We start from the raw sequence: 18,669 nt of genomic DNA on the forward strand, positions 1-18,669 counted from the left end.
TAGGATCTAATATGTATCCTAACCTGTGTTCGGTTGGGTTCGGTTCGGCTGGCCCTCCAACTGCTCTCTAGGCTTCTTTTCCGACGCTTCATCTCTCTCAGCTCCTCGGTAAACCAGGGAGCCAATCGAGATCTACGTCGGGTCAGAGGCCGCAAAGGCACGACTCGGTCCAGTGCTGCGGCGGCAGTTGTCTCCCAAGTATAAATAAGCTAGAAAAGTAGATTGAAAACAACAGAATGATATTTAACCAGATATTTGAAGCAGTTGATTGGTAACAGAATATGAGTTTGATAATTGCTGGAATGCAATTTTAGGTTGCATCAACAGAAGTAAATCCAAATCATGGGATGTAATTATTCCACTTTGTTCTGCTTCCGTATTTATTGTGCTTTGAGTATTATGTCCAGCCCAAGCATTACATTTTAAGAGATTCATAGACATTGTAACAGATTAAGACATGGAAACAATAAGGATTACACAGAGCTCTCCCTCACATGCATAAACATACAAACCATCTAGAAAAAATAATTTTGTCTTCTGTAAAATGAACTGTTTCTTGGGGCTTTAGCCAAGGAACTAGACAGTCTATTTTTCCACATCAATAAACCCAAATAAACATAGTCACAGGTGGAGAAACAAATAGTAGTATTCTCTCTCATTGAAATTAAAAATAAAACAAACTATATTACCCTCGGTGGTGGAATTCAGCCAAACATAAGAAGTTCTGTCCTCAGCAGGGCTCAATTCAACAATTCAAGTCCACCCTTTTAGCAAAACAAATGCAAACAATTTTCTTCTCTATAGTGTGCAGTGGAGAGGGAGAGCAACAAAAGGCAGGAATCGATGTAATTAAAGCTCTTCATTAAAAGAAACGATGCATACTTGGGAACTTGACATTTTACTTGGCTTGTACTTTAAGGACAACAAATCCTTACTTATAGTATAAGGAATCCATTATTTTATCACTGTCCTTGTGTAACTTCAGAAAATAGAAATGAAATAGAAAATGTCTTCTATTACAGTAATCCTTTTTATAAATAACAATATTTCCCCCAAAATTAATTACATTGGAGATGACATCCACTGGAGAGAGTTACAAGTGTCATATTGTAATATATTAAAAAAATATTACATTAATTTTTCCATGTTTCACAGAAAACTATATTGTATATAGTTGTACTTATATTAATACTTCTTGTTGCAAACACATTTATGAATTCTTTTTTGTTGATAAAGACCAAAAGCCTCAATCTTCTCTAATATTTAGTCCTAATACTGTGACAACAATATCCTGTATTCTTCATATGTCTAGGCTGTGAGGTAGGGTGGCAAGATGGAAGCATTTTTTTACAAAGAAAAACATCCAAGTCTATCTACATTTTGCAAAGTCCTATATCAAGTCTAACAAAAACATGTGATATGCTCTGGTGAGATCAAGGTTGAACTCCCCCCCCCCCAAAAAAAAGTGTGTTTGGTGCAAAAACAATGAACATCACCAAAAGTACACCATATCCATAGTGGACCATGATGGTGGCATCTTTATGCTTTTGAGCTGCTTTTTTTTCAGCTGGAACTGAGGCTTTAGTCAAGATGGAAGAAATTTTGAACAGTTCCAAATATCAGTCAGTTTTGGCACAAAACCTTCAGGCCTCTGTTGAAATGCTGTTGAAATGAAGAAACTTTCATCTTTCAACATAACAATCCAAATCATATCCAGATCAACAAAAGAATGGCTTCACTAGAAGATCAAAGCTTTGGAATGTCCCGGCCAGAGCCCGGGCCTGAATCCAATTGATAATCTGCAGGGTGACCTAAAGAGGGCTGTGCATAGGAGATGTCTCACTATCTGACAGATCTGAAGTGTTTTTGCAAGAAATAGATGGTACATTCCCAAGACAAGATGTGGCATGCTGATAGACTCTACCCCAAAAGACTGAATGCTGTCATAAAATCAACAGGTCTTTGACAAAGTATTAGTTTAAGGGTGTGCATCTTTATGCAATCATGTTATTGCAAGTTTTCTATTTTTTTTGTTGTCACTGAACAGCTTATATGTCAGTGGTGGCGAACCTATGGCACGCGTGTCAGAGGCGGCACTCGGATGCCTCCCTGTGGGCACATGTGCTGTTGTCCCAGCCTTGTCTCCCCCCTTGACCCCCTCACCAGCAGCCCCCCTGGAGGAGAGTTGCCCACGAGCGTGGCCCACACGGAGCAGCACAGCCAAGGACATGGCAGCCAGGCAGCATAGACAAGACTCTGCCCTCATGCTCCATTGCGCACAATTGATGCTGAAGGGCACAGGCAGAGAGTGTGGTCGCCATGGCGCTGCTGGGCTGCCTGAGCGATTTGCGGCGGGCCCTGGAGGCGGTGAGTGGCCCTGTGGGCAGGGAGGGTGGGGGCGGGGCATGGGGTGGACCAGGAGGGGCAGTTTTTGGGCACTCAGTCTCTAAAAGGTTCGCCATCACTGTTATATGTTATATTAAAGGTGGAGAAAATTCTGAAGTGTTTTATCTTGGTTTAATTTTTTTACATCTCAAAAACTTGGCATTTTAACAGAGGTGTGTAGATTTTCTATATCTACTGTTCGGTGGGTAGGGGCCCAACTGTGGGTAGGGGACCAACTGTCTCTAAAGCTCCTCTCCCTTGTAATTTGTAATTTGTCCTTGAACCCGAATAGCAAAAAAGGAACTATTCAAAAGGCTTTCAAAAATTAGCTAATTAGATTTAGAACATAATTTAAAGGATTCAATTTTGGATGTTACTCTTTTAATTAATTGTAGCATTAATTTTGTATCTTATTTTCTAAATTCTGTATGCTGCTCAGAGCATGGGTTTCCAGCCCCGGGGCTGGGACCCTTTACTGGGCCATGAGCTGTTCAGAACTGGGCCACCCAAAGCGGTGGGCAAGCTTGCCTGCATGTATCGCCACTTGCGTGAGCAGCGGGTGAATGTGTGCTCCATTTACACGAGCAAGGGCACACTTTGTATGAACTATAAGGTTCCGTATGTAACTATATGTTTTTCTTTATTTCTCTTCATTTTGTTCTAAATGGTGTTCATTTTTATTGTATCCATTACATTATCTCCTGTTTTTTCCTACTTTCTTTCTTTCTTTCTTCTTCCTGTTTCTTTTTACACCCTATTTGCCTATTCATTCATCTCTTCTAACTGTCAGTGAAAAAGCCCAATATGGTACCACAGTTTCAAAAGTGCCAAATGTCAGCTTTTGGATAACCTCTTAAAAGACTGGCACTGGAAAGGAAATGAGGACAGGAAAGCAACTAGTTGTCAGTAACTTCACTGACATGAACCAAAATGACATCCAAACTGATTGGTAACTGTGACTAGATCAATATACACTGCCTACTCAAACTTTCTTATAGCGTTCAGAAAAGCTTATGAAAAGACACTCATAATTAAAAAAAGAAATAAGACAACATTGAATATAACGACAGGCCATTATAAATATGGAGAGACAGATGAATATGTTTTCTGATTTCATTCTATATTATCTATTTTTCATTGCAATTTGAAATAAATGGAGATTCAGATACCAGCTCCGTATATTGAATTGTATTTCAGACAGACGGTATTTTAGAAAGACAAAATATAGATATGCATTAGATATAGATAGTATTTATAAGTCGTAGTCATTTAAATGATTTAAAATTTAATCTTTGAAATCAACTTATTGAAGTAACTGTATTTTATTTAGCTATTTTAAAAAGATGCTGCGTATTTCCGTGGCACTACTTACAACTCATTTATTTATATACCCATTCATTTAGATTGCTTATATAAATACATTCTTTTAGATTGGTACATGTATTATAATAAACTATTCATAAATATTTCCTCTTTCATGTTTATCTCATTATTAACAGAATAAAAGTAATAATTTACAGAGGTCATTTAAGTGTCACTTTATAGTTACTGGATTTTTTCATGTAAAATAAATACTTCATTAGTTTATTTGAGTGAAATAATTTCTGTTTAAGTTTCTGTTTCTGTCACTGGTAACCCAACATGTTGCTGTATTTTCATTATAGACAATACATGTAAAGTTAAATTAATTAGAAGTTACATGCCAAGAAATAGAAAGGCAAACATCACAATGCAATTAGATTACTAATTGAGTAAAAAGGAAATTTGATGATTGTTTACCTTAATATGTAGAAATATATACTGGCAGGCACTAGATGACATTGAGCATTATTGTGTCAGGCTGCATATCTGAACAAGTTCCACATAACCTGACATGCTGATAAGCCTGTTCATGAAACAAGAGAAGCATATTTTGGCCTACATCACCAGTTGGAATGAGTTGTTATTTAGATGCTTGAGAGAGGACAAATGATGTGGCTAAAAATGTAAAAAGAACATTGAAAAAGATAATGAATGGTGCCAATGTGAAATATAAGGACTTTGATTGCATTATACTTTGTCCTTTTTGCTATCTACATTTTACACATTAGAAGCTGAGTGTCAAGGACAAATTTCTTAGATATCCCAATATTCCAAATATCCAAATAAGATATGAACGACTTCAAGCCTTGCAACTCTGTTGCTAAAACATAGTACCTAATATAACTAACTTTCTTGAGTGGTATCATAAGAATAGATTTGAAACATGCATTTGGATGGTTAACTAAAACAGAATTTAGCCTGATAAATAAGAAAGATTTTGTACCAAAGCAGAGTGCCTTCTAGGACATGAGTACTTTCCTGCACCCTTCTCCCACTGACACAGGCAACTAGCAATCCACATTCAAAAAATATTATCATTTCTGATATATGCAATAGTCTTTTAATTTTTTTTCTCAAGACTATACACTACTTCCCAATTAACCTAGAACTCAGAATGCACATGAAATAAATACCTGCATAATTTAATGAGAAGACATACATAGTTCAAGTGGTATTTAAAACTACCCCTTCCTAAAAATTATAAGTCAGTAGCTTTTTGCTCATAGGAATGTTATTACATGGAATCAAAGGTTTTTCCATACATGCAAAACAGCTTACAGTATGTACACACCTTATTAAGCATAGCAGAATTAGAGATTCAGAAGAGCTTCTGCATTTAATATTTGGGAAATATGAAAGAAGTTTCTTATTTCTTCTATTTCCCTCTATAATGTATAATTTAATACTGAATATAATGTAGAAGCATATAATTAAAGTGTAAATTACTCAAATAAGCTTTGAAATAGCTTGAACAAAACCTACTATAGTAAAGTGCTATGTGAACAGCATATTCTCAAAGACCATCACTGAACCATGTTCAGTGTTTATAACTTGTATAATTTTCTATATTTTGCCTTGAGCAGCAATAGTTGCATATAGGCAAGCCAACTGAATATAATTTTCTATTCAATTCTGACTGAATTCTAATAAAAGGTTATAATAGAGTTCAGATACACTGTTAGGATCTCCATCATCGGCCTGGTGCCTTACTGGGTTCCTGCCATCAAAGGGGAAGGGAGGGGGGGCATGTGAGGTAATCCACACCTGTGTATCTAATGGTGGGAAATGGGGAGGGGAAGTAACAATAGAAGAACACCAGATCACCAAAATAGCTTGTACCAGGATCTTCAAGGCCATTTTCTCTGAGAATGGAATGTTACCAGTTTCACACCTCAGAGTTTCTCAAAACATTATACCAGCATCACATTGGCTGGTCGGGGGACTGGTCATAGGGGGAGGGATTGGAAGTTGGAAAGAATAGCTTTGTATTTTGCACGGGAACACCAGATTCCCCCTGATTTTACTGCAACCAGTTTCTTTCAGTAAAAGTTCCTTTGCTTCAACTAAATGGAGACACAAGTTTTACTTTCCTGAGAAAGCAAACTGGGGCAGGTCTGACACATTGCCTTTGTTCTCATGCACTTAACTGGAACTTTGGACTTTCACTGACATTTCCTTACAGTTTGGCTAAATAATCTATTCTAGTCTGAAAAAGGCAACTAATACAAAGATTGTTCAGGCACAAGAGGAGAGCCTGAAAAGGTCAGAATCTAATTGTTGATATACTTCCTCTATTGATTAATTTGAAAATAGTTACTTTCATGGAACTGCAGATACATACAAATCTTTACCTGACTGCCAATGTTTTTTGTTAATCCATCAAAACAGGATGTTTATATGAGCAAATTCAAACTCTTTTTGAGTACTGACCCAACTAAAACATCCTCAATCCCCATATAATTTGATTATAAAATCATCAGGATAATTGTAATACTCTCCTAAAGCATGGCTTATTCAAGTTAACAGCTTTAAATAAAGCCAAGTAACCTAGAATTTCTCCCAGAATGGTTTTTATTCCTAGTGATTCACCAATTTATCCCTTTGTATCAGAATCCAGTTATATTTCCTTTCTATCTATCTCCTCTGATCTAAAACCAATTCTCATCTTTCCCTGGATTCTGCCATACTCCCAAGGGGGAGGGGGGGAATATGCATGCGGGTTTATTGCTTTCACTTCCTCTATTCACTACAATGTAACCTTTCGTTTATTCGCCTTCGTGTCTGCTACTCATTACAATGTAACAAATTGCCTCCAATACTATGCATCCCTCTGAACTTCTCCTCCCTAACTGGGCAACTAGGAAAAGAGGGAGGGAAAGAGATACAAACCTCTGGGACCTGGTTTGCCAAATTGATACCGTTCTCAGTCACTGTTCTGTAGCAGCTGAAGTTCAGAAACTACCTTCATACAACAGGCCAATTCCAGGAACTAAGCCACAGAAATCAGAGCCAAGGGTAGTGCTAACCAAAGTTAGTGTTTGATGTACGCATGCTTCCTAGGACTTTATCTTAAGTGGCTAAGTAAGTATATTATGTAACTGGTGCTAAGGTGCTTAAATGTTTTATTAGGAAATCTTGCAGACAGAGTATGCTGTGTGCTTAGAGAAAAATGGAAAGCAGAGTTGAAATCAAACCAGCTGCAATCATTTGATTATTAATAAATACAGTTTAGTGATGGACATCCCATTTGATGTGCTCATGGAGTGGGGGCTTTCATTAAAAATATGTATCATGCAATGTAGCTGGGACTTTACTTAAAATTTAAGTAAAATACAAATGTTGCCCATTTCTACTTTCACTGATATCCTAAATACAGATTTGGTGGTTGTGAGGTAGACTGAGTGCAGGAAAGCTTACACCATCATAAATTGTCACAAAAAAATGTCACAAAAATATATCAGGGTGTTCTGTGTTAGTAACACACACAGGCAAAACACACACCATTCTTCACATACACATACACAGAAATTCCCAAAACAGGGCAATTCCACTGTTTTTTGACAGCTCCAGAACATTTTACCTAAAAGGTAATATTTTAAACAATTTCCCCATAGAAGGGTAGCATTGAAAAGCCTTCTATGAGCACATGCCCTTTGTTGTGTATTAACCCATTTTTTATAATGGCAGTTATAAAGCAGTTACATGATTATGTTTAAATAAGGCTCTAACCATTGTGTATTGTAACAAGCCTGCACTTTAGGCGGCAAATAGTGTTTTAAACTAATTGGCTGCCGCCTAGTGGCAGTCCGGTATAAATAGGAGTCAAGCGGCTGTTAGAGCCACTTCTGTGTTGATTCAATAAAACCTTCAGTCTCCTCAATGCCTCACCGATCCCAGAACAGAACAGTGGTGACGAAGGTGGGATATGCTGCTAAGGAAGAAAGAGCTGAAGCACTAACCAGAGCCAGAAGTCAGCGCCCTGGTAGGAACTGCGTTCCCCCCTTCTGCCTGCCAGCAAGCCACGCTGGAGGCATCACTATCCTGAGGGATCCGTCCCCAGGACTCGCACAGAAGCCCTTAGCAGCATAAGGCATTGAAAAGACTCAGCAAGTCAGCTATGGCCAAGGTTGGCAAACTGTCTGAATTTGACATTTCGCACAAAGAGCAATGGAGCTCTTATGTCTCCAGGGTGGAAAATTACCTGAGAGCAAATCAGGTGAGGGAAGATGGACTAAAGGCTGCTACCTTGCTATGTGTATGCGGTCAGGCAACCTTTGACATAGCAGAAAATTTGATTGCTCCGGCCAGTTTGGAGTCAGTCACCTACGCTGACTTGAAGTGAAGACTTAAAGAACACTTCGAACCAAGACTGTCCATCATTGCATGGAGACACGTGTTCAAGCAGAGAGAGCAGCAGCCTGGGGAGTCAGCTGCAAAGTTCGTGGCTGCCCTGAGACAGGCATCCAGACTCTGTAAATTCCCAGATCTAGAAGATCAGCTCAGGGACTGACTGGTATGTGGCCCGAGAAACAGAGACTTACAGCAGAGGCTGTTTGCAAAGGAGACCTTGACATTCCAGGACGCATTGAAAGAAGTGATGGCAGAAGAGGCCGCCGGAGGAGCAGTCAAGGCTTTACGACCCTCAAGGAATTCTCCCAGCCAGACAGCTGTTCACCATGAAGACACAGAGAGAACAGATGACCTGGATAAGGATGTTGAGATTGACTGGGTGCAGAAGCTTCCAAGAAGAAAACCGCGGCCATTTGACAAGGCAGTTTTCTTTCCTAGCTGTGCTGGCTGCAGAGAACGGCACCAGCGATCAGAGTGCAGGTTCCGCTCAGCCGTGTGCCAAGCCTGCGGCAAACAGGGGCACATCGCCATCATCTGTAAAGGTCGCCAGAGGGAATCTCCATCTGAAGAATTCCCCAGGAGAGGTAAATGGGCCCCGGGGCAAAACAGTGTAGGATTCTGCTCCGGGAGAAGGAACATCCTTAGAACAGGAGCCCATCGCCCCCTCAAGAAAAGCTAAGACTCAGAGTCAGGCTACAAGGAATTCCATGTTCAGTGGAACTGGACACAGGGTCAGCCCTGTCCATAATTTCCTACAAAACTTTCAACTACATCTGCAGACATGGGGGGAAATGAGTCAGACTCAAGCCGTCAAATTTAGTATTAACAGAGTTTCAAACTCCCGCGTAGCGGTTAAAGGCAAAGCTACATTGAAAGTAAAATGCAAAGAGTTTGAGGGTTCCCTCAACATCGTGGTAGTCGAAGGCCAGCACACTAGCCTGATTGGCCTAGACTGGTTTGATGCCCTGGGCATCCATGTGACTGGTATCAACAGGACTCAAACAGCAGATTTGGCAGCTGTCTGCCAGGAATTTGCTGATGTATTCAGCCCCAGCTTAAGCAAATACAAAGGAGCACCAATCACCCTACACCTTGATCCAACTGTAACCCCGATCAGGATCAAGCCTCACAGAGTGCCTTTTGCCTTAAAATCCAAAATAGATGCAGAGTTGGATAAGCTTGTTCAACAGGGAGTGTTGCAACCAGTTGATAGCAGTGTGTTCTATCCCAGCCTATAGCCGTCCTTGTTAAAGGCACAAGGACCAAACCCCTGTTGAGAAAATAGTCTGGAGACTCAAAACAAAACAAACCCCTTTTAATATGGGTAACCAACCTGCCAAATAGTCCAGAAACAAAAGCAGCAAAACACAATCCAAATGGAGGAAATTGTCCACAAGAAACATGATGCAAACAGAAAAGTAGTCACCGGCAATACTAACAGAACATGATCCCATGAAGTACTTTGCAATGGTTGCCTTCAGCAACCAGCACCACCCACACATTCCCCTTTTGTAAGTCAGTCCTCAAGGCGTGGCTTCTCAGTGCCTTCTCCTGAGTCGTCCCATAGCCTCTCTCTGGTCTACTTTCCTAGCTTGTCTCCTTTTTCGGGCGTCTCTCATTTCCGACAGCTGTGAGACATCTGAGTCTGACTCTTCCTCCCCACCCAGCTGCAGCTCATCCTGCACACGATTGGAGGGGCCTGGCTCCTCACTGGAATGTGAGTCTTGTAACTCCTCAGAGCCTCCCTCCACCTCCTCCTCCTCAGATTCCTCGGACTCTGCTGTTGAGAGCACCGGCTGGCTCGGAGTCACGACACAGTGTGTGGGAAACCCCCATAGTCACACCAGTCAAACCTAATGGAGAGGTGCACATCTGTGCTGATTATAAGTGCACTATTAATAAGGCACTTCAGCAGCATGCATACCTGGTCCCCATAGTTAGCCACATCCTGGCATCACTACAAGGAGGTCGCTTATTCGCTAAGCTGGACCTGGCACAGGCATATCAGCAACTGCCTGTGGATGATGCCACTGCAGAGGCACAAACAATAGTTACCCATAGAGGGGCTTTCAGGGTTCGTTGCCTGCAGTTTGGGGTGAGTGTAGCCCCTGGGCTATTTCAGAGTGTGATGGAACGCACACTCAAAAATATTCCTGGAGTGTGTCCATACTTTGATGACGTTCTTATTGCTGGAGAGTCAGCTGAAATGTTAGCAGAACATCTCAGAGCAGTTCTCCAACGCTTCCGTGAAGCCGGATTAAAACTTAAAAGGGATAAATGCCAGATAGGTGTAAACTCTACTGAGTTCCTTGGATTCCGGATAGATGCTGCCGGAATCCACCCAGCTGACTCAAAGCTTAAGGCAATATTGCAGGCTCCCAGACCTAAGTCGAAGGGGGAGCTACAAGCACTTTTACGGTTATTTAACTTCTACCGTGCCTCCCTTTCTCACAAGGCAGCATTAGCAGAGCCTCTGCAGAGGCTCTTGGATAAAAGAGCACCATGGGTGTGGACCAGCATCCACGAAAAAAGTTTCAAATCAGTCAAATCATTGCTGTCATCAAACTCAGTGTTAACACATTTCAACAAAAAACTGCCTATCTGTATTGCATGCGATGCTTTATCATATGGGATAGGACCAGTTTTGAGCCATATAATGGCAAATGGGCAACAAGCACTCATAGCGTATTATTCAAGGACACTTTCCCCTGTGGAAAGAAATTACGCAAAAATTGACAAGGAGGCATTAGCAATAGTAGCTGGAATAAAAAAATTCCACGATTTCCTTTATGGTCGCCCATTTACAGTCTTTACAGACCACAAGCCTCTTCTAGGTGTGTTTACTGCAGACAAACAAACCCCTCAGATCCTTTCTCCTAGGATGCTGAGGTGGTCAATCTTTATGGCACCCTACAATTACAGGCTAGTCCGTAAGCCTGGTAAGGAAATGGGCCACGGTGACGTGCTCAGCAGGCTGCCCCTGCCTAAATCAGAGCCAGCCCCTGCACCTGCTGCATGTATCCCGGCTATCCAGGATCTGCAAGAATCTCCCCTTCATGCTGGGGATGTGGCTGCTGAAACAGCCACTGACAAAACACTCAGTCGTCTTTTGAACTGGGTGTGGCCTGAAGCCAGTCCTGGGACAGAATTTCACAGCTTCATCAGAAGACAAGATGAGTTATCAGCCTACAAGGGCTGCATTCTATGGGGAAGTTGGGTCATAGTCCCACACACATTAAAGCAAGGGTCTTAGAATCTCTGCATGAGGGACATCCTGGAATAGTCAGGATGAAGGCACTCACAAGAAGCTACCTGTGGTGGCCAGGTTTGGATAAGGATATAGAGGCTCAAGTAAAAGGATGCCAGGTTTGCCAGCAGACCAGACCTGAAATGCCTCAAGCCCCAGTACATCGCTGGGAGACCACGCAAACTCCCTGGTCTCGAATTCATATAGACCACGGGTCGGCAACCCGCGGCTCCGGAGCCGCATGCGGCTCTTTGAGCCATCCCCTGTGGCTCTGGAGCCTCCTCCGCCATTTTCTCAGAGAGACAAGGAAAGAGAGAGACAGGCACTTGCACTTCCCCCCCCTCTCTCTCTCTCTCATGTGGACTTGCCCCCTCGCAGGGCTCCTGATTGACCCTGCGCCCGGGTGCCCCACCCCCTGGGAGAAGGGCGGCCAGGAAGTCCCTTTCCTGGGCTGGCCCCATCTGAGGCGCACGTGCCTGGGGAGCCATGCGGGGAAGCCCCAAGATCCCCGCTGGGAGTGGCCTGCCCGAGCCTCCGCTGAGTGGGCCAGCCTTCCCGCAAACCGCGGCCCCGAGAGCAGCCCCTCCAATGCCCAGCCGGCGCCAAGCAGCAGCAGAGCCGGAGACAGAGGGTCAGTGGCGGGGGGAGGGAGTGGGCTCTGAGTTCATGGAGCACTGCCGCGAAGTGGTTGCGGGGCAGGTGGTGCGCCCCCCCCGGCTTACTTGTTCCAGTCTCAGCTGGGGCATCGCTTCCTGGGCCGCTCCCTGGGCAGCCAAGCCAGCCACATGTCAGCCCGGGCCGGATGGCAGTCAGGCATGAAGCTCGCCTGGCTGCTGCAGGGCTCTCCGCCGCCCGGCCCCACCTCGGGCCCATCGGTGGCGCCTTCCTCGGGCACTTTCAGGGAGCCGCCGCCGCTGCCCTCGTTGCTGCAGGAGAAGGAGACCTTGGGATGCGAGGGCGGCGGGGCTGGCGGCGATTGGGACCCCCCTCGTCCCCGTGGCGGCACTCCCCGTTGCCGGCGCGGCCACCCATGGTGCACCCGGCCATGGCGCCCTCCTCTTAAGACGGCGAAGTGGCTGAGGATGCGGCGGGGGCGGCGGCCGGGCCGGGGGCGGCGGCGGGGACCCCGACGATGCTGCAGTGGCTGCCGCCGGAGCCGCTGCCTCCCGTCCTGCTCCCCCTCCCTGCCCGTTCGGCTGAAGAAGCGATGGGGGGCGGCCGGGAGCTGCTGCCTCCCATTCTGCTCCCCCTCCCTGCCCGTTCAGCTGAAGAAGCGATGGGGGGCGGCCGGGAGCTGCTGCCTCCCATTCTGCTCCCCCTCCCTGCCCGTTCGGCTGAAGAAGCGATGGGGGGGCTGCCGGGAGCTGCGGCCTCCCGTTCTGCTCCCCCTCCCTGCCCGTTTGGCTGAAGAAGTGATGGGGGGGCAGCCGGGATCTTCTACTTCCCGTCCTGCTCCCCCTCCATGCCCGTTTGGCTGAAGAAGCGATGGGGGGGCGGCCGGGAGCTGCTGCCTCCCATCCTGCTCCCCCTCCCTGCCCGTTTGGTTGAAGAAGCGATGGGCGACTGGGAGCTGCTGCCTCCCGTCCTGCTCTCCCCACTCGTTCGGCGCCATCTGCCTTTCATTCTCTCTCTCTCTCTCCTAACCTGGAGGGAGAGGGAGAGAGAGAAAAAGGAAAGAAAGAGAAGAGAAAGAGAGGAGAGAGGGAAAGAGAAAAAGTGGAAAGAGAAAGAGGAAAGAGAAAGAGGGGAAAGAGAGAAAGAGAGAGAGAAAGTTAGAGGAAAGAGAGGAAGAGAAGAGAAAGGAAAAAAAGAAAAAGAGGAAAGAGAGAAAAAGAGGAAAGAGAGAAAGAGAAGAGAAATAGAGGAAAGAGAGAAAGAGGAAAGGGAAAGAGGGAAAGAGAAAGAGGAAAGAAAGAGAGAAAGAAAGGAAAGAGAGAAAGAGGAAAGAAAGAGGAGAAAGAGAGAGGAAAGAGAGAAAGTTAGAGGAAAGAGAAAGAGAAGAGGAAAGAAAGGAAAGAGAGAGGAAAGGAAGAGAAAGAAAGAGAGAGGAAAGAGAAAGATAAGAGAGGAAAGAGAGAGGGAAAGAGAAAGGAAAGAGAAAGAGAGAGAAAGAGAGAGGAAAGAGAGAAAGAGAAAGAGGAAAGAGAGGAAAGAAAGAAAAAGAGAGGAAAGAGAGAGAGAAAGGGAGAGGAAAGAGAGAGAAAAGAAAGAGAAAGAAAGCAAGAGGGAGAGGAAAGAGAGAAAAAGAGGAAAGAGAAAAAAGATTGAGAAAGAGAGAAAGGAAAGAGAAAGAGGAAAGAGAGAAAGGAAAGAGAAAGGAAAGAGAAAGGAAAGAGAAAGAGAAGAGAGGAAAGGGAGAGGAAAGAAAGAGAAGAGAAAGAGAAGAGAAAGAGAGGAAAGAGAGAGAAAGAGGAAAGAGAAAGAAAAGAGAGAAAAGAGAGAGAGGAAAGAAAGAGAAAGAGCGAGAGGAAAGAGAAAGGAAAGAGAGAAAGAAAGCGAGGGGGAGAGGAAAGAGAAAAAGAGGAAAGAAAAAAGATTGAGAAAAGAGAGAGAGGAAAGAAAGAGGAAAGAGAAGAGAAAGAGAGGAAAGAGAAATAAAGGAAAGAGAAAGAGGAAAGAGAGAAAGGAAAGAGAAAGAGGAAAGAGAAAGAGAAGAAAAGAGGAAAGAAAGAGGAGAAAGAGAGGAAAGAAAGAAAGTTAGAGGAAAGAGAAAGAGAGAAAGAGGAAAGAGAAAGAGAGAGACAGAAAGAGAGGAAAGAGAGAAAGTTAGAGGAAAGAAAGAGAAGAGAAAGAGAGAGAGAGGAAAGAGAGACCCTTTTGACATCTAAAATGAAGATAACACTGCATATATCCTTTTTGCCTTTATTTTATATATACACACACAAACACACACACACACACATACCTATAATAAAGGTAAAAAAAGGATATATGCAGTGTTATCTTCATTTTAGATATCAAAAGGGTTTTGCGGCTCCCAGTGTTTTGTTTTCGGTGGGAAACGTGTCCAAGTGGCTCTTTGAGTGTTTTGGGTTGCCTACCCCTGATATAGACTATGAAGGACCCTTCCAAGGACAGGTGTTCCTCATTGCAGTGGACAGTTACTCTAAGTGGCTTGAGATAGCACTTGTCCCTACTATGACTACTGCCAGGACCATCCAGGAACTGCGCAGAATCTTTGCCACGCATGGTTTGCCTGATGTGATTGTGTCTGATAACGGGGCACAATTCACTGCTGCTGAGTTTCAGTCCTTCTTACGAACTAACATGATTAGACATGCTACCTCTGCCTCCTTTCACCCTGCTTCAAATGGTCAAGCAGAACGTATTGTCAGACGACCAAGGAAGTGTTAAAAAGAATAACCACTGGTGATTGGCATTAGCTGGCAGACTTTTTGGTCTGCCAACACACAACTCCGTGCACTTCAATGGGCTGCAGCCCTGCAGAACTGAGATGGGGACGTCGGCTGACCACTAAGCTGGACCGTCTCCATCCGGACCGGGCAGCTGCGGAGATAGCACAACCCAAGCCCCCGCGGAATCTGCAAATCGGTGACAAAGTTTGGGCAAGGAACTATGGTCAAGGGGCACCGTGGGTGGTAGCTGTGCTTTGTAAGGTGTCAGGGCCAGTCATATGAGGTGGCCTTGAAAGATGGTCATGTGGTTCGGTGCCACATCGACCAATTGCGACGGTGGCAGGCTAATCAAACCCTGACCGCTGATAGTGAAGAGAGCTGGGGGGTGCCAGGTGACTGCAACACACCTGAGTCCCCTGATTTTTGTGAAACTAACAGAGAGAGGCAAGGTGACTTATCCTTGTCTGAGTCACCACAAACTGCAGAGACTATGTCAACAGAAAGGGATTTGTTGACGGACTTGTTTCCAGACTGTCAGTGGGTGACACGAGCACTGGTCTACCCAGCCAGGACATTCCGAGAGGAACCAATCTACCCAGTCAGAACATTCCGAGAGGAACTGGTCTACCCAGCCAGGACATTCTGAGAGGCACCAGTCCACCCAGCCTGAAAGTCCAGGGAAGCACCAGTCTACCTGGGGTGAGCGGCTCTAAGAACCCTGGTCTACCCAGCTTATCAAAAGGGCTGGTAGACCAGGGGCCTCCGACGGCGCTGCGACGATTGGAGCAGGTGTGAAACCCACCAGCCTACTTACGAGACTACATTCATTATTGTGATATGTGATTACTTAGGGGGAAGGGGTGTTGTGTATTAACCCATTTTTTATAATGGCAGTTATAAAGCAGTTACATGATTATGTTTAAATAAGGCTCTAACCTTTGTGTATTGTAACAAGCCTGCACTTTAGGCGGCAAATAGTGTTTTAAACTGATTGGCTGCCGCCTAGTGGCAGTCCGGTATAAATAAGAGTCAAGCGCTGTTAGAGCTGCTTGTGTGTTGATTCAATAAAAGAGTTGTTACTTAACCTTCAGTCTCCTCAATGCCTCACCATCCCAGAACAGAACACCCTTGATGTTCGCTGGCTGACAGCGATCCCAGCTGTTCAGCAGCACTCCACGTGGCCTCAGATGGCTTCCAAACCAGCGAGAACCAACCGGCGACAGCAAGTCAGTCAAGACCCCATCTCATGGCATCCCTCCCTCCATAGATGGATCAAGAGGGTGCCTTTCAGTTGGGCCGCCTCCACGCGTTTCTCATTGGCCAAGTCCGAGGTGGGGCCTGAAAACAAGAATTGACCGCTCGAGGCCCAAATCACACGTTTGTGAAGATTTCCGGTACCGAGACTCTGCCACCCACCCACCCTGGGACTGATGAGGACTAAAGCCAAGCAGAAGCAAACAGTTTCAATACACGTCGGCCTGGACAGAAATACACATACACACACACACATCTCAGTTAACCGGTTTCTCCCGGATTTGAAGAGGAGAGGAAAAGGGCCGGGCTGTGCAACGAACTGGATACGGAGACAGGACGCGTGATGCTGCGGCTGCTCCTGTCCCGCCTTAGTCCTGGTCCTGCGGAAGCGCACAATTAACGGACAGGCCCCAGAGGTATGCACGACAGCGTGCGCCGGCCTCGCCACCTTCCCCTAAACAATCTGCGGTGCTTATCCCAGTAGAATTGAAGCCCCGTTCAGAACTGCTTTCAAGATGGCTGCTTTTAGGTCCGGGTGGAGGGAAACGTAATATTAATGCTAGAGGCTGTGGCCTCTTATAGAGGTAAAACTAGTTTTGTTAGTTTCCTAGCACAAGGGATTCGGCTGCAAAATGTTGCGGCGTCGGAAGGGGAAGGACGTTAATCTGAAATTCGGTGGGTGACGGCCTGGAACAAGAGGGTCCTCGACTAAGCTCCCGTATCTCCCCATAGCGTGATGTCTGGGGCGGGGTGGGGGAAAAAAACGTGAACTTGCGTGTACGCTGCCTAAGGTATTTTTGTCTACAGGGGCGATTACCAACTTCTCAAGTCACTGGGGCATCTCTGGTCATCTATCAAATGGGAGGGGGAGGAGGTGGGGTTTATGCGCTTACCTCCCCTGTCCAAGGGCAAGCAGTTCTGCAAGTGCCGGAGGTGGTGGTAAGATTTGAGGGTTTGTTTGTTCATTCAACTTTGTGGCCGCCTTAGTCCTTCGGCTTGCCAACCGTTCACTAGAACTTCTCCCACACGTACGCCAAGTAAGGCGGCCCGTGAGGGAGGCATCCACATGGTGAAGGGGGGGGGCTGCCTACCAATCCAAAGCAACGCGCTCCAACCGCAGCAGCAGTAGCGAGGTAGCAAACCGGACACTCTTCTCTGCTTTCCGTGCCTGGGGTGGGAAACGGCGGCCAGACAGGTCATAACATTCCTATATAATGGCACGCACTCCGAGGTCAGCAGCATTTTAGAAGCAGAGTCAGAAACACGAAGCGTAGGCAACGGGCACGCTTGGCTAGAAATAAACAAATAGCAGGCTGCTGCTACCGCCCCTTGCCTCTATCCCAGCCGCCCCTTCCCAAGCTGCGCCAAGGGGGAAAGGTTTTGCCTTAAACAACCCCCTGCATGGATCTCTTTTACGTTACCTGGCTTCGTTTGCCTCTTTCTCTAGCTTGGGCTGGGTTGGCTCTTGGCTCTAAGCTTGCCGCCGCCGCCGCGCCGGTTCCTGCTCCCTGTCACTGGCTGAATGGGATTATTTATTTATTTCCCGTGACGTGATCCGCAGCGGGGGGAGGAGGAGGCGGCAGGAGGCTGAGGGGCCTTTTGTGCAGCCGGTCTGAAGCTGCCTTCAACCGGAGGTCGAGGAGGAGGAGCGGGAAAAAGCTCGCGGTCACCCGACCTGTCCTTGACTGCTTTTGTTGTTGCGGCTGCTGTTCCTCCCGCTGCGAAGGATTGGTGTCAAGGGCAGTCAGGAGCTCAAGTAGCATCCCCCGCCTAGGCGAAGTAGGGCGGAGGTTGCCTGCGGAGGGAGGCGGAGGCGAGTGCTGCTGAGCTCCAGTCTCTAAGCTGGCAGCTCTCCCTTCTCGTTGGGCGGCTAAAGAAAAGGTGGAAAACACGGAGGCTAGTAAGATGCGGCGAAGGAAATGCGAAAGGACTCAGAAGAGCCCTGCGAGATTTCCGTTGCCAGAGCGGCTGTAACCCAATTACACTAATACAGTTCGTGGTGTAGCTTTGCTTATTAGGAGGGTGAAGCTGCGCTACCGCTGCAAAGGCAGAGGAGCCACCCACCCCGTCGTTACAGCGAGCGCCTCTGCTCGTTTTTGCTCTCGTTCGGTCTGCTTTGGAGCAAAGACAGCATCACCACGCTTTGCCCGCATATCCACGATTTTCTCCGATGGTGTGGATGGGCCCTGAGATCCCGGAGAGCAGTTCTCCGCATCTTTCTGCTCAGAGGCAGGATAAACAGGAGTGCTTTTCACTTGTTCAACTTTTCACTTTCACAAAGGGAAGTGAAATTCACAAGGTCCGCTGCTGGAGGCATGCGAGAGGGTACGGTTTCAGTTGGGAGGCAGCAAAAAGCCAGACTTATTGCCAAACTTATGTTGAAACTGCAGCTGTAAATTCCTCGTAATTTTTTCCTTGGAGCTTGGAGAGAGAGCCGCCTCTCGCAAGATCCCTCTTCCAAAGCGGCTCAGGAAAGAATCTCTTGTTTCTCATCCTCCGTCGGGTGTGGAAGGGAGAAAAGGAAAACTGAAGCTGCTCTCAATATTTGATCTTTCCTCCCAAGATATAAAGGGCCATTTCAGACCAGTAGAGGAAGAATTAAATACCTTTTTAGAGGATGCTTTGTAGAAAATATTTCTACAGTTCTGCCATCAGTTCTGGTCCCCAATCCCTCCAAAGCTGTTTTATTTTTTTTTTATTTTTTTTATTTTTTTT

General features: G+C 45.8%; 1 protein-coding gene across 1 annotated transcript in view; it reads right to left on the bottom strand.

Annotated features, from left to right (window-relative positions):
- The window catches only part of LOC107302913 (monocarboxylate transporter 2), a 231,803-nt gene extending 214,362 nt beyond the window's left edge, over positions 1–17,441 (bottom strand). The window contains exon 1 of the mRNA XM_015832075.1: positions 17,376–17,441. The gene's annotated coding sequence lies outside the window, so the exon portion shown is untranslated. The remainder of the gene's footprint in view (positions 1–17,375) is intronic.
- Between the last annotated feature and the right edge of the window lie 1,228 nt (positions 17,442–18,669).

Source organism: Protobothrops mucrosquamatus, unplaced genomic scaffold, assembly GCF_001527695.2.
Source record: "Protobothrops mucrosquamatus isolate PMUCROS unplaced genomic scaffold, P.Mucros_1.0 scaffold_298, whole genome shotgun sequence".
In the NCBI taxonomy this organism is placed as follows: domain Eukaryota; kingdom Metazoa; phylum Chordata; class Lepidosauria; order Squamata; family Viperidae; genus Protobothrops; species Protobothrops mucrosquamatus.